Here is a 16171-nt window from a genome sequence, read left to right on the forward strand (position 1 = left end):
GGAAGCTCATTAGCACTTTCAATATTCTTGATTGCCCATCCTTAACGCTCCACATTTGCCTAGTGTTGATTTTAGTGCACCCTGTAAGATTGTAGTGACCTGCAATTCGCAGTTTCGGCATTGAGTTCAACTCTGTAGCAACTGCTACGCTCATCTTCCCACTCCAATCTGACGACAGACTGTCCTGTGCATCAGAGAGAGCTGCCTTCTCCGGAGGCAGGCAAAACCCCTGGCCTGAGGACTCAGAGGAGTAGCCAAGGACAGTAGAGCTCTTTTCCAGGAGCTCAGAGACAAATGTTTGGTTTTTCTCTGGTTTCACCTTAGTGCTTTATGCATTGAGTGAATGTATTCACTCTTGAGATTCAGTGAGTCACCTAGGAAATTTCATAACACTTTCCACTTAGTATTTTAATACCAGGTGAGAAACTTTACTGGAAAAAAAAAAAAAAAAAGATTCAGTGCCATTACCTAGTTCACAGTTTCTCAGTTTGTAAATTAAGAAGAGCTGCTAAAATGGAACTCACAATACACCAAAAAACTATCACAAGAGGATCACCTAGAATTAAACTTTCCTCTGTAATTTTTAGACACTCAATAGGTTGGTTTTTTTTTAAGATTTTGGTTTTTTTTTTTTTGACAGAGAGAGAGAGAGAGAGATCACAAGTAGACAGAGAGGCAGGCAGAGCGGGAGGTCAGGGGGGGTAAGCAGGCTCCCTGCTGAGCATGGAACCTGATGCGGGACTTGATCCCAGAACTCTGAGATCCTGACCTGAGCTGAAGGCAGAGGCTCAACCCACTGAGCCACCCAGGCACCCCTCAACAGGGTTTTAAGAAACGTAACCAGCATATTAATTCCATTTTTACTAATCCTTTCTTGTAAAGAAAGAAGAAAAAGAAACAGCTAGAGAAAGAAAAACAGAACTTAGGGAAAGAGGAAATTAAATTAAAATTAAAAATAAAAAGAGAAAAAGAACAACAGAGTTCCTGCTCAAATTTCATTAAAACAGAGTAGTAGAATCTGTTGAAATGGAAGAGCTCTGTTACCAAGCACAGAATTCTTCCATCTCAACAGCCAGCCAACCAGCCAAACAGGATCACTCTTCTCATAAGAGTGTTGACTGTCACGAACATGAAATCTCTTCCTGTTTTAGACACCCTGGGCAATTAGAAAATTCCCTTATACATAACCAAAATTTTTCTAGTTGTACTACCAGCCGCTGTTCTTAGCACTATCATGTGAAGTAGTGGCTCTCCAACTACCTCAAGCAAAGGTCAGATTTTTTGTTTTTGTTTTTTGCCCGTTCATCACAGATCACATGCTTAAATATTGTGGCAACATCAAATTGCTATAAAAGTTTCTTTTTTCTTATAGGTGCCTGGGTGGCTCAGTGGATTAAGCCTCTGCTTTCAGCTCAGGTCATGATCTCAGGGTCCTGGGATTGAGCCCCACATCGGGCTCTCTGGTCTGCGGGGAGCCTGCTTCTTCCTCTCTCTCTGTCTGCCTCTCTGCCTACTTGTGATCTCTCTCTCTGTGTCAAATAAATAAATAAAATCCTTTAAAAAAATTTTTTTAAGTTTCTTTTTTTAAAGATTTATTTATTTATTTTGAGAGAGAGGGAGAGAGCATGGGAAACAGGGGCAGAGGGAGAGGGAGATAGAATCTCAAGCAGACTCCATGCTGAGCATGGAGCCTGAGGTAGGGCTCATCTAGAGACCCTGGGATCATAACTTGAGCAAAACCAAGAACTGGATGCTTAACTGACTTCACAACCCAGACAACCCAAAAGTTGCTGAAGTTTTAAGCTCAATTTCTGAATTTTATCAGACTGTTAACAAGCAGGTCACAAACCAGCGCCATCTGCAGACCACACCTGGAGTAGCACTCAAAAAGGACTAACAACATGGTGTGGCTTGTGTTCCTCCAGAAGCCAATGCTGAGGCAAGAATTCTACTGCACACATTTACTTTGGAAACAAAATCATTAAGCGCTATGAATAGAGTAAGAAAGTAGTGCAGAGAAAAGTGTGGGTTTTCAAGCCAGTTTCCACTGTGGACCCAATTCCCCTGGAAACTCTGGAAGACAGTATTAAAAATACCTCAGATTTATCCCTATCAAGGGGAGAAGATGATGGGGATTTTATGCACAAAATCCCTGTTTGTTATTGGATAAAAGAAGCTTGTAGAGCATTATCTTTCGGCTCTTCTGACTTCTACTATACTCTTGCCCCATATGTCACTGTGGCTAGAAGAAACGCCTGCAGGCAAAGTGTCACAGGTATTCACACAAGCAGCTTTCAGTATGTAGAGGTGAACGCCACCAGGGGGAGGGTACGACATGAACAGTGCAGTTCACAACTGTGCACAGGGCATGTAAACAAAGAATTCAAGGGGGGAAAATGGCTCTCCCACATATGAAAAGATATTCTCCGATATTTATAAACAGATGCATGAAAACTGAAACAACACTGAGCTGCTATTTCTCACCTCGCAAAATGTAGTCAAAAAAGATCTAAGAGTTTGAGCATATTCTGTGTGGGTGAGGCTGCGAAGACCTGTATTCACATATACTGCTCCTGAATGTGTGTACTGGGACCCGCCCTATGGACAGCAATACAGCAAAATCTTTCGAGATTAAAAATGCAACTGGTGACTCAGTTAAGCATCTGCCTTCGGCCAAGGTCATGATCCTGGGGTCCTGAGATCGAGCCGAGTCAGGTTCCCTGCTCAGCTAGGAGTCTGCTTCTCCCTCTGCCTCTGCCCTTCCCCATCTCATGCTCTCTCTCACTATCTCTCTCTCAAATAAATACAATATTTAAATAAATAAATAGATAAATAAAAATAATAACCTATAGTTAAGTTTGAACCCAAGGGCCCCACTCCCAATAATTTATCCTATGGATATGCCTGCAAGAATTCCAGGTGAAAAATAAGTATTGCCGCTCATTTTGTCTTGTTTGTTTTTTTCATGAATAACACCATTGTAAAAACAGAACATGGACAAGAATTCAAGCATTGATTTTTTTAAAAAAAGATTTTATTTATTTATTTGACCTAGAGAGAGAGAGAGAGAGAGATCACAAGTAGGCAGAGACGCAGGCAGAGAGAGAGGGGGAAGGCGGTTCCCCACTGAGCAGAAAGCCCGATGCAGGGCTCGATCCCAGGACCTTGAGACCATGACCTGAGCTAACGGCAGAAGTCTGACCCACTGAGCCACCCAGGCACCCCTCAAACATTGATTTTTGGAACAGGTTAAGTGATCTGTGATGCTTTCACAAAATAGAATTCTATACAACCATTTAAAATAAATGAGGCACCCTCATTTCATACATATATATGTATATATAGAGAGAGAAAGATCTCCAAAATATATTACGTTAAAAAAAAAAAATCAAGGTGCAAAATAACATGCATCATTTGATTGTATTTGCTTGTAATTGCCTAAAGAAACACTGTGGGAGGATTCAAAAGAAAAAAATTTAAAAATCACACTTAATCCAGATGGGGGATCAGAGTAGAAACAGAAGTAGAAGCACTGATATCTATTACATCACTTTGATTTTTTGATTATATGACTAGTCTACCTAATTTTTTAAAATAAATTTAATTTTAAAAGGAATTGGTTGCATGTTTCTGCTAAGTCTGCTCTTGTTAAGGCTAAACCTCATCTGCTCATCCGGTCTTTCCTCTTAGGTAATAACTTTCAAGTCTTTCATCACACTGCTCCCTCATCTTTTGGTCTCCTACAAACATTTCAATGTTTCCTGAACCAAAAACAGAACTCTAGATGAGGGGTAGCTAGGCTGGAGCACAATATGATTGTCGCTTCCTTATTCTGGATCATTAATGTAAGTCTCTATTAATGTAGGTAAGCTTATGTTAGGTTGCCATGTGGGGTTTTTTTGATAGTCAATAACATGCCTAAATTCTTTTTTTTCTTTTTTATTTAATTTTTTTTCAGTGTTCCAAAATTCATTGTTTATGCACCACACCCAGTGCTCCATGCAATCTGTGCCCTCCTTAATACCCACCACCAGGCTCACCCAACCTCCACTCCCTTCCAACAAAACCCTCAGTTTGTTTCCCAGAGTCCACAGTCTCTCATGGCTTGTTTCCCCCTCCGATTTCACCCAGCTCACTTCTCTTCTGTTCTTTTCACACAAAATGTTAAGTCCAGTCTCTCCATAAACTGTCCCAGTAGCCCACCTCAGCCCCCTCCACCACCAATACCAACCACCCAACACTGATCACCACAAATATTTTTAAACCTAAGTGTGAAGCAAAAACAAATAAACACTCTGTACTATCTTTGCTATAATTGTGTAAATCTAAAGCTGTTCTAAAATAAAAGGCTTATTTTTTAAAAACAGACAATCCACCATATCCTTAATAAAGTTTACTTAGTAGAAAATAATCTATTCTTCTTGCCTGGAAGATTGTTTTAAATATTAATTGCATTTTCCAACATCCATCTGTCCACATACTTCCTAAATATAGCTTCCATGTCTTTATTTTAGTTTTTGATAACAAATATAGAAACATTTTATCCATAACCTCCAACTTCAACTGCAATATTTCATAGGCTAGATGAAGCCTAGAGATTAAATAATCTAATAAACTCAGTTCACAGGTATGGAAACTGAAGCCCAAGGGGGTGAAGTAATTTCTGCAAAGTCACACAGCTACACTGTAACAAAGCAGAATTAGACCAGAGATGACCTGATTCCCAGGCTCAAAGTTTTTCTGGTCCTTTTGGAAGGAGATGACTCCATTGAAAACAAAGTGGCTGGAGATCAAAATCGAAATGGTCAAAAGAACAGACTGATCAGAAACAGGTATATCCAGTTACTGATTTTGTACTTTTCAGTCAAGTGATGAGTACTTTACCTTTAGAAAAGTGACAAATAAGACTAAAAAAACAGCATTATACAATCTAATGGTGTTTTTAGACTGCCTATGATTATTAGAATGTTAAATAATGATAAATGATATTTTAATTCCTTTCACATCCTCTAATTTTTTTAAAAAACTATATTAGAGCCTTAGTAGACATTTGAGGACTATCCGGCAACAAATGTACATTATTCATCTCTGCTGGACTCTTTTCCCCAGGTAAAGAAGACTTTGTCAAACTTCTTTAATAGAAAAGAAATTTATAGTAAAAGTGGTGTTTTTTTTTTTTTTTTTTTGAACTGGCTAAATATATCCAGTAGACATCAGTGGCAGCCAGAGATGACCCACGCCATGGCCTTTAAAAGAACCTCCTGATTGACAGCCTCCAACTGCCACATCCTGGGACACAGTGCCTCATCCACTCAATCCATGATCCGTGTTGAACCTGGGCTCTCCTGGCCTGTGACCCTGTGTGACCAGGACTGGATCCAAGCAATGGCTGCTTTGGCCAAGATTTCTCTAATGCGCAAGTTTTATTTGAGTATTTCCCATTGCCTCACCCCACCACGAGTCTTTCATACCTTCCCCAGGAAGTGAAACTTTTCACTTTCCCCTTTTACAGGTATGAGACCTGCATTGCCATAGGAAGGCTCCCGCCTGCCTTATCCTTCAGGCACTTCCTCCAATGTATCTCTTGTTCTACCTTGCTGTCTGCCTCTTGGAGGACCTCACTGACAAAGCATCAGTAGATGAAAAGTCAAAAAATCAATTATTTTTCTTATAATGCATCTTAAAAATCATAACATGTATTGTCTCTCATTGAAATAAACTCTTTAACAATGAGTTTCACTAACTTGTTTATTACGAGAAGACAGGCATAAATAAGCCAAGACACACGAAACAATAGTATGTTGGGAAAGTGCTTCAGGAGGTGACATCGACTGTCCCAACCTCCAACCCCTTCCCCATAAAACAGAAGATAACATGTGTTCCTAAAGATTTAAAGACATAAAATACCCTGCAAAACACACAAAGGAAAAATATGTATTTCTATTTCACCAAAAATTATTAGACTAATGGTCTCAGAGAGGAGCTAACTGTGCTGAGCGGGTAGCGAAGGGAAGCTTGGGCAACGAGAGATGGAAATGGCCAAATCTGAGTGAAAGGTAGGAGTTTAGCCCCTCCTCTGCTCAGAAACTGAGGCGGCTGGAGGAATGAGGGTTGAGGAAGGAAGCATCCCAAGTGATGAATCAGGTTTTACTGAGTCTTAGTAAGACACAAAGGTTTTTGTAACAATCTTCTGACAATGTAGTGAAGTGTTCTAAGAAACATTTCTGAGGACCATCAAAGCAAAGAGACTACATTGAGCCAAATCTTAAAATCATTATCAAGTAGCCAGAGGAGCCAGAATAAAGACGCCAACCACCACAGGCATAGGAACAGATCCCTCCCCATCTTCTAGCCACAAGCAATGATCAGATTCTGCTTTGATTAAAAAAAAAAAAAAAAAAAGTGAGGGAGCATAAGCCACAAAGAGTTACTTAAATTAAATCTATTGGCTAGTTGAGTGGTAGCACTGTGAAGAGTTATTCCAACCTAAAGAATTAAAGAATTGTAACATTCCTTATACTCAGGAGTTGTGCACCAAAAGATATGGAAAGATAGGAAATGAGAATTGACTGATTTAAGAAAGAAAGAATTTGGAAAGAAAGAAAGAATTGGGAAAAGAGAGCAAAAAATGAGAAATAAAAACTAAATCAAAAAGAACACATGAGGGGCACCTGGGTGGCTCAAAGGGTTAAGTCTCTGCCTTTGGCTCAGGTCATGATCTCAGGATCCTGGGATCGATCGAGCTCCACATCAGGCTCTCTGCTCAACGGGGAGCCTGCTTTCCCCTCTCTCTCTGCCTGCTTGTGATCTATCTCTCTGTCAAATAAATACATAACATCTTTTTTTTTTTTAAGATTTTATTTTATTTATTTGACAGAGAAAGATCACAAGTAGGCAGAGAGAGAGAGAGAGGGAAGCAGACTCCCCGCTGAGCGGAGAGTCCGATGCGGGACTCAATCCCAGGACCCTGAGATCATGACCTGAGCCGGAGGCAGCGGTTTAACCCACTGAGCCGCCCAGGTGCCCCTAAATACATAACATCTTAAAAAAAAAAAAAAAAGGAACACACAAAAACATGACATAAATGCATAGAAAAGGAGAAGTGAAGGAACTCAAACAAAGATAAAGTTGTTGGTGTTGTTTTTGTTGTTGTTGCTGTTATTAAGATTTAGGAGAAAGTACTAGAAATAGCCAGCAAACAAAGGATATCTAGTATAAATGCAATTGGAGAACCGTAAGATAACATCTAGGAAATAGAGCAAATAAAACTTATGACTGTAATTCAAGAAAATTTTTTTCCTGAAAAAAAAAAAAAGAAAAAGAAAACTTTTTCTGAATTTAAAAAGTCTTGGATCTATGTATCAAGAAGAAATGCTGTATTGATCTATAAACGATATATTTTATTGGACACATCTTAATAAAATTATTAAACTTCAAAGATAAAGAAAAAATTCTTTAGGCAGTCAGGAACAATGAAAATCAGATTGTCATCCTTGTTTTTTTTTTAAAGATTTTATTTATTGGGACACCTGGGTGGCTCAGTTGGTTAAGCAGCTGCCTTCGGCTCAGGTCATGATCCCAGTGTCCTGGGATCGAGTTCCACATTGGGGTCCTTGCTCAGCAGGGAGCTTGCTTCTCCCTCTGCCTCTGCCTGCCTGTGCTCGTTTTCTCTCGCTCTCCTCTCTCTGACAAATAAATAAATAAAATCTTTAAAAAATAATAAAAAAGGGGCACCTGGGTGGCTCAGTGGTTTAAGGCTCTGCCTTCAGCTCAGGTCATGATCTCAGGGTCCTGGGATCGAGCCCCGCATCGGGCTCTCTGCTCAGTGGGGAGCCTGCTTCCCCCTGCCTCTCTGCCTACTTGTGATCTCTCTCTATCAAATAAATGAATAAAAATCTTTAAAATAATAATAATAATAATAATAATAATTTTAAAAAGATTTTATTTATTTATTTGACAGAGACAAAGAGTACAAGCAAGGGGAGCGGAGAGGGAGAAGCAGACTCCCCCTGAGCAGGGATCCTGATGTGGGGCTGGGATCATGAGCTGATCAGAAGGCAGACATCTAACAAACTAAGCCACCCCAGTGCCCCTGTCATCCATTTCCCAAGCAGCAATATTTTAAGGTAGAAAACACTGGAACAACATATTTAAGATACTCAGTGAAAGAAAATGTGAACTAAGGATTTGTATCTAGTCAAATTGCTCTTTAAATGGAAACACCTGGGGCGATTGGGTGGCTCAGTGGGTTAAAGCCTCTGCCTTCGGCTCAGGTCATGATCTCAGGGTCTTTGGATCGAGTCCCACATCAGGCTCTCTGCTCAGCAGGGAGCCTGCTTCCTCCTCTCTCTCTGCCTGCCTCTCTGCCTACTTGTGATCTCTCTCTGTCAGATAAATAAATAAGATCTTTTTTAAAATAAATAAATAAATAAATGGAAACACCTAGTGGTGCCTGAGTAGCTTAGTTGGTTAAGCTGTTAAGCACGAGACTCTTGATTTCAGTTCAGGTCATGATTCCGTACTCTTTGGGCTCCACCCTGGGTGTGCAATGGAGCCTCGCAAGATTCTCTCTCTGTTCCTCCCCAATTCTCACTCTCTACTCCCCCCAACTCTCTCTCTCAAGAAAGTGTAAACACAGTTTAGTGTAAACACAGTAAAGCTCTTCCCGATGAAGTTACTAGAAAACAATCCAGCATGAAAAGACTGCAAAAGCTGGAGCGTAAGGCTGACCGAGAAGCACTGAATATATTCACCTGTAGGACAAAGACTAAAAGATAGGGATAAGGGTGACAAAGTGGTATATAAACTCCAAATGTTCTGACACGGGTAAGTAATCCATACAAAGAGCAAAACTGGGAAGGGAAAGAAAAGAACACAAGGAAAGTAGAGTGGATAGTAGGTATGAACTTCCCAGCTTTACCTTTTAAGACGCCCAATGAAAGAAAACGTGAACAAAGGCTATCTCCCGAAGCTGATAAGCCCAATAATGGTTGTTTGATTGTACTTAAGAATATACAGACCAAAAGTAGATAAAACTGCCAGGTTTTGTCTTTTTAATATTAAAGATCAAAATTAAGACAAAAAATGAAATTGAATGGTGAGAGAAAGGGCAAAGGAGAGGCAGCAGTAACCACCTATTTTAAGACCTGGTTCTTGCAGGAAGTCACTGGAGCAGATCTAAGTCAGTAGAAGACTAAGGACATTAGCAGAGAACTCATAATGATAATAAGAATGAAAAGTATTCTTAACTATCATCAGATATTGAGACATCCTTTACAGCCACTATAATTAAAACAGTGTGATGCAGACAGACACATAGAACAAAAAAGACAGTGTACGAAAGACTCAAGTGTGTATAGAAACCCAGTACCTGATAAAGGTGGCATCTCAAATTGCTGCGAAAAAAGATGAACTATAATGAATTGTGTTAGGGGGGCACCTGGGTGGCTTAGTCGTTGGGCATCGGCCTTTAGTTCAAGTCATGATCTCAGGGTCCTGGGATAAAGCCCCGCATCGGGCTCCCTGCTTGGCCAGAAACCTGTTTCTCCCTCTCCCACTCCCCCTGCTTGCGTTCCCTCTCTCACTGTATCTCTCTCTGTCAAATAAATAAATAAAATCTTTAAATAAATAAATACATAAATAGATAAATAGGACAACCTGACATAAATTTAGAAAACAGAATAAAATCAGGTCGCTACTTTACATCAGGAAAAATTCAAGATAAATCAAAGTTTAAATGTTAAAAACTGAGAACATGAGAGAATTGCTTATCACCTGAGTTGAGGAAACCTTACTAACACAAAACCTAGAAGCTGTAAGAGAAAACACTGATAAATCTAACCGTGTTCTTTTCCTTAAAATGTTGGCATGATACGACACAACATAAGGTAAAAGCTAAAGGTAAATCACAAATGGTGAACTGAGATATTTGCCTTAGATAGCTAATATCCTTAACATATTAAGAATTCTTACAAAATGAGAGAAAGGACTAACAACCTGATGGAAAAGTGGGAAAACATATCAGCACCATTCCCAAAAGAAGAAACAGAAATGGTGCCCAAATGTATGAAAAGACGCCCAAACTCACTCTTATTCAGGAAATGCAAATAAGAATGACAATGAGCTACAATTTCTCATATACCAGATTGGAAACATCCTGAAGTCTGCCACTGTCCTCTACTGGCAAGGTTCTGGCAAACAGCTGACCTCCCAGGCAAAGGAATTTGATCAGATCTTAAAAAACAAACAAACAAACAAAAACAAAAAACTACCCATTTATCTAGCAGTTTCACTTCTAGGAACCTACCTCCAAAATATTCCCACAAAAATAAAAAATGACATATGAAAAAATGAATATAACACTGTATGTTAATTAACTGAAATTTAAGTAAAAACAAAAAATGGCAAATGAAAAGTTTATTTTTTCAACAGCAAGATAGAGAACATCATACATAATATGATAATATCTGGCTAAGAAAAAAGGAGATAATTAATAAATACATAATTTTTATGTATTTACAAAAACAGAAACTGATAAAAATGGTTATCACCAGATCAGTGGTCCTCAAATATTACATAAAATTCACCTTCTGAGCCTGACTTCCCAAATTTCTGACTTAGAAGTTCTAAGATGTGGCCCAAGAATCTGTATTTCTAACAAGGTGTTAAGTGGTGCTGAAGCGGCTGTTCTAAAACCAAACTTTGCCTCCAAATTTAAAACAAATAACAATAAACTTATCAATATATCACAATAATGACATTATAACACAAAAGATAGATTTATTCAAGTGGTTTTTGAGGACTTCAAATGTACATCTTAAAATGAAATGTGTTCTAATTAAATACAGAGCTTCAATTAATCTTAAACTTAATTCACTATTTCTTCATATCATTATTATTAATTTAGAACTAGTATACATGCAAATACACACTACATTTATGCATGAAGATAAATTTAAAAATAGTTCAGTATTGCTAAGAACCAAAATTATTAGTGTAAAAGAGTTTAAAGGATTTAAATGAAAATTCTATGATGTTAAATTTGAATGGAATATTGATATTCAGTAAGAGTATTTTTTCATTATTTTCTTTTCAAAATATGTATTCCTTAGCTTTACAACTGCAAAGATCTTGAGAACACTGACCACCCAAAGCAAGAGAGCCTCCAGTGCCCACATTCTGGTGTCTAAGTAGTATTTCCCACTAAAAGGAACCACACCTCTATGGCAGAATTCTGATTCTAGATTTGGAGAAGAAAATGCATTAAATGAGTTAGTGGCGAGTTATGCCAGAAAACAAGGAGATAATCAAAGACTAATGGGACATATAGAAGCAAACATAAATAAGCAGGAGCAAATAGAATTCCATTGGCAAAAATATGCTAACGATGAATAAAAATAGTAACCGAAACTAATTAATTAGAATTCATGATTTCATTCCATCACTTAAAAATAAAAAACCCCAATGCATACACATACAAAAATCTAGTTGATCACCATTGTGTTTAAAATATTTCTTTACTTTGAAAACGGGCAGCAGAAAGAAAAGCATTAGGCATTTGTCCTGCCTCTCTTCTGCCCAGTAACTAAATAGCCATAGTTGAGTGATATAAAGTTCTTTCCCACAGAAAAAAATCCAGTTAAAGAAATTCGAAAAAGAAGAAAATCAGTATTTTGCCTAATGAAATAATTCAGGCAGCTTTCATCAGTAGAAGAAATTTCTAGACACAAGCCGATGAGTAATTTAGCATGTTAGCCTCACAAAAGTGTGACGACTGAACACTAGCACCATGTGCATTCTACAAGGCACCAGCACCACAAACTGTTTGCCAAAAAGTTGAACAGGCACCATATCTAGCATAGAGATCCAACTTTAATTAACAAGAAATACAAGAGACAGAGCAACAAGTTAAATGTCACCATAGAAAGCACAGGGACAAATCCAGAACTCGGAACATCTACAGGACACCCAATCTTTCAATAAATCACCAACAAGGAAGATGTGAAACCAGATCAAGAAATTCAACCAAATGCAGAGTGAGGTACCTGTGTGAACAAATCAAATGTAAAAAGATATTTTTGAAACATTTGGAGAACTATAAATACATTAGAATATATGAAGAATTATTCATTTTACTGGAGGGTGATAATGGTTTCATGATTTTTAAAGCCCATTTTTAAGCATGCATACTAGTATATGTCAGAATAAAATAACACAATGTTTGGGAATTGCTTTAAAATATTTCAGCAAAAAAGAAGAATGGATGAAAACAGTGATGCAAAATGTTGATGGCTATTGAAGCAAGCATGTGAGTATTCATTATAATACCCTTCCGATTTTTTTATGTATATTCAAAACTCCAAAATACATTTGAAATAGTGGAATTGAAAAAGTGGACCCAAAGAACTCTGTCATTTCTTTTAAAAGTATTTCGTGTTACTTTTACAAAGTACCAAGAACTAGATCGCTGATAATTACTGCTTTCTAATCAGTTAAGAATTTAATGTAAATCCCAGTGCAATAGAAAACACCCTAGAATAAAAGTCCAAAGAGAAGCCTGGAGCCACTCTCTGATATTAATCTTCTGAATTTGGACAAATCATTGAATCTTTTCAGATCTGGTGATATATAAACTCAGGAAACTAGACAGGATAACTTCAAGTCTTATTTTTACCTCCAGTCACCAGAAAGTAATATGAATGTACATTTACAGGTAAGTAGAAGGCACAGAATGAGGTAGCCAAAAAAAGCGTGAAACAGCAGTTAACCAGAATAACTTCCATGAGTTCCCCTCAGTGAAGTAAATAAGTAAGATTACATTTTTCTAAGATGTCTCCTAGTTCTAAAATTCTGTGAAATGTAATAGCTGTAGCCATTGTCCAGACCAAAAAAAAAAGAGTTTTGTATCAAACCCTAGTGGCTGATGTTAGCACTCATTCTCTGCAAGGCTGTTGTTTCTGTACTCTGGATAATATGCTTATTTATCAACAGGATAGGAAAACAGGAATCGACCAGTTGGTTTCCAACTTTCTTATCTCTGGATCAAAAAAAAAAAAAGAGCTTTTTTTTTTTATTTTTTAAAGAAAGAGCTTATTAATGATGAAGAGAGAGTTAAGTTTTTTAGTGTTGTATGACAACATCTCAAGAGACACCTAGTGCTCAGTGCCCCAGATGAGCATCCTTAAACATGGGCTCTCCGGGAAAAACAAAAATTGAGTTAAGACAGAGACTGAGGGGCAGCTGGGTGGCTCAGTCAGTTAAGTGCTGGACTCTTGATTTCAGTTCAGATCATGACCTCCGGGTCTTGACATCGAGCCCTGTATGGGCCTGCACGCTGGGCGCGGCACCTGCTTAAGATTCTCTCTTATCTCCCTTTGTCCTTCTCTGCCCACGTGCTCATGCTGGCTGTCTTTAAAAACAACAACAACAACAACAAAAGATTGATACTGAACTGGAAAGTGTAGAGCATTAGCACGTCAAACAGAAGATCAGAATTAAAGCAGTCTTGGGGCACCTGGGTGACTCAGTCAGTTAAGCTTCTGCCTTTGGCTGGCTCAGTCATTATCCTGGGTTCCTGGGCTTGAGTCCAGCATCAAGCTCCTTGCTCAGTGGGGAGCCCGTTTCTCCCTCTGCCAGCTGCTTCCCTGCTTATGCTCTCTCTTTCTCTCTGTCAAATGAATAATATTTTTAAAAATTAAAGCAATCTTGTTAAATGATTGACTCTTAAAATATTACATCTGATGAGTTGTCCTAGTAGGTGGAAGGGGTGAAAGTAAGCTGTTGGCCATAACTGAGACTGAGGAAATTTTAAATTATAGAAGACGCTATGCACTAGCTTCTTTGAGTCTCATCTCTACTCTTATATAATTCGCAAAAATTTTTTACAGATTTCATTTATTTGAGAGAGAGAGCGCACAGCAGGGGGAGGAGCAGTGGGAGAGGGAGAAGCAGGCTTCCTATTGAGTGCAGCACCTGACTCAGGGCTTGATCCCAGGACCCTGAGCTCATGACTTGAGCTGAAGTCAGATGCTCCACCAACTGAGCCACCCAGACACTCTCAAATTTACAAATTTTATAAATTGAATGATTCAGGCAATTATTCAACAAAGAATTTCTGAAAGACAACTACATGCCAGAAATTGGTAAATTCCTTGTTTTCATGTTGTTTTTACTCTACTAAGAGGAGTCAGTTTTAATCAATGATTTTTAAAGTTACATATCACACATCATTATATTGTACCTGAAAAATATAATGTTATATGTCAACTGTAACTCAATAAAAATATGTCAAGTGGTAAGTATTATGAAGAAAAGTTAGTTGAGTAGGGTAAGAAGGCAGCTATTTTAGATTGGTTTCCAGGAAAGCATGTGTCATAAGATGACACTCGGGCAGGAGCCTGAAGCAATTTGAGGGAGGGAACCACATGGATATCTAAGGAGAAGGCCCTGGAGGATGGAGGAGCACATGCAAAGACCCTGAGGCAGGATAGCATTTCATGCCAAGAAGGACAAGGACGCAAATGTGGCAGGAGTAGACCGAACCTGAAGAACAGGTGGAGATAGGTCAGACAGATAACAGTGCCATTCCATGACTCTGGTAACCCAGGGCAAGGACTCAGGCTCTTTGGTGTCTCTGAAAGGGAAGTCATTGTAAGATTTTAAATGGAGAAATGCCATGTTTCAAAAGGATCTCTCACTTTGCTGAGCATAGAGTAGACTGTGAAGAAACAAGGGAATACTGGAGGAGGAGATTAGAAGGTAATAATCCAGGAATGAAGCTATGGTGGTTTGGACAGGAGGAGGTGTGAGAAATACAGTCAGGCATGGTCAGGTGTGGGAGGAACAGGTTTGAGGGAGGAAATTTCATTTTGGACCTGTCAAATGTAAAATGGGATTAAATGAATCATCTGAGATGAATGAGAAGAAATCAGGTCTAATGGCTAAGACATGATTGCATCCTAACTTTAGAGGGTGGGAAGACGAGCAAGATCCGGTAAAGGAGATTGAGGTAGGCGGACAATCTCGAAAGAGTAGAAACCTGGAGGCCATGTGAAGAAAGTGTGTCCAGTAGGAGGGACTGATGACTATGTTAAGAGCTTCTGATATGCCCAAAATGAGAGAGGCAAATAATTTGATTTGGCAATTTGGAAATCATGGGTGACCCTAATAACCCTTATAATTCTGTATCGCTGAGAATATTTTACACATAGTATATTTTAAAAACATTTTGTTGAGGGGAACCTGGGTGGCTCAGTCAGCTAAGTGTCTGCCTTTGGCTCAGGTCAAGGTTCTAGGGTCCTGGGATCGAGTCCAGCATCAGACTCCCTGCTCAGCCAGAAGCCTGCTTCTCCCTCTCCCACTCCCCCTGCTTGCATTCCCTCTCTCTTGTATGTCCCTCTCTGTCAAAGAAATGAACAAAATCTTTATATATATATATATATATATAGAATAAATGAGAAGATATAGCTAAATATCATAATTCTAAAGTTTCCATAGAATTCTACAGTTGAGCTACTTAAAAATACAGGATAACATAAGTTATTTCTCTGATTTAGCAAGAGAAAAGTACAAAAGAAATAAACTCGATACAAACAGGTTGCACAAATGCTTGAGATGCACCGGAGAAATTCTTCACATATGATTTAAAATAATTTTCAATGCTGTTGTGTTTATTTTGATAAATAATTTTTTTTCATTAAAAATATAAAAGCAAAAACTCACAAGATAGCCTGCAGGAAGAGATAGTAATGTGTATGATTAACATAAAAACATTAGCTTCTAAACGACAGCTACAGTAAGAAGTATCCTGCCTCCAGGGTGACCAGTCAACCAGAGATCCCAAGGTAGACTTTCCAAATACCTGCTTAGAAACTGGCTTATTTTTCCAGATCTATTCCAGTGTTTTTAATTAAGCAAAAGATCACATAGCATACTTTATGTCATTTCATTCTGGGAAGAGGTTTAACACCAATACTGAAACAGGATGGAGAAATGGGAGAAGTGAGGGAATGAGTACAAAAAACTGGATCTGGGGTGCCTGGGTGGCTCAGTGGGTTAAGCCGCTGCCTTCGGCTCAGGTCATGATCTCAGAGTCCTGGGATCGAGCCCCGCATCGGGCTCTCTGCTCAGCAGGGAGCCTGCTTCCTCCTTTCTCTCTGCCTACTTGTGATCT

Source organism: Mustela erminea, chromosome 11 (genome assembly GCF_009829155.1).
Source record: "Mustela erminea isolate mMusErm1 chromosome 11, mMusErm1.Pri, whole genome shotgun sequence".
Taxonomy (NCBI): Eukaryota; Metazoa; Chordata; class Mammalia; order Carnivora; family Mustelidae; genus Mustela; species Mustela erminea.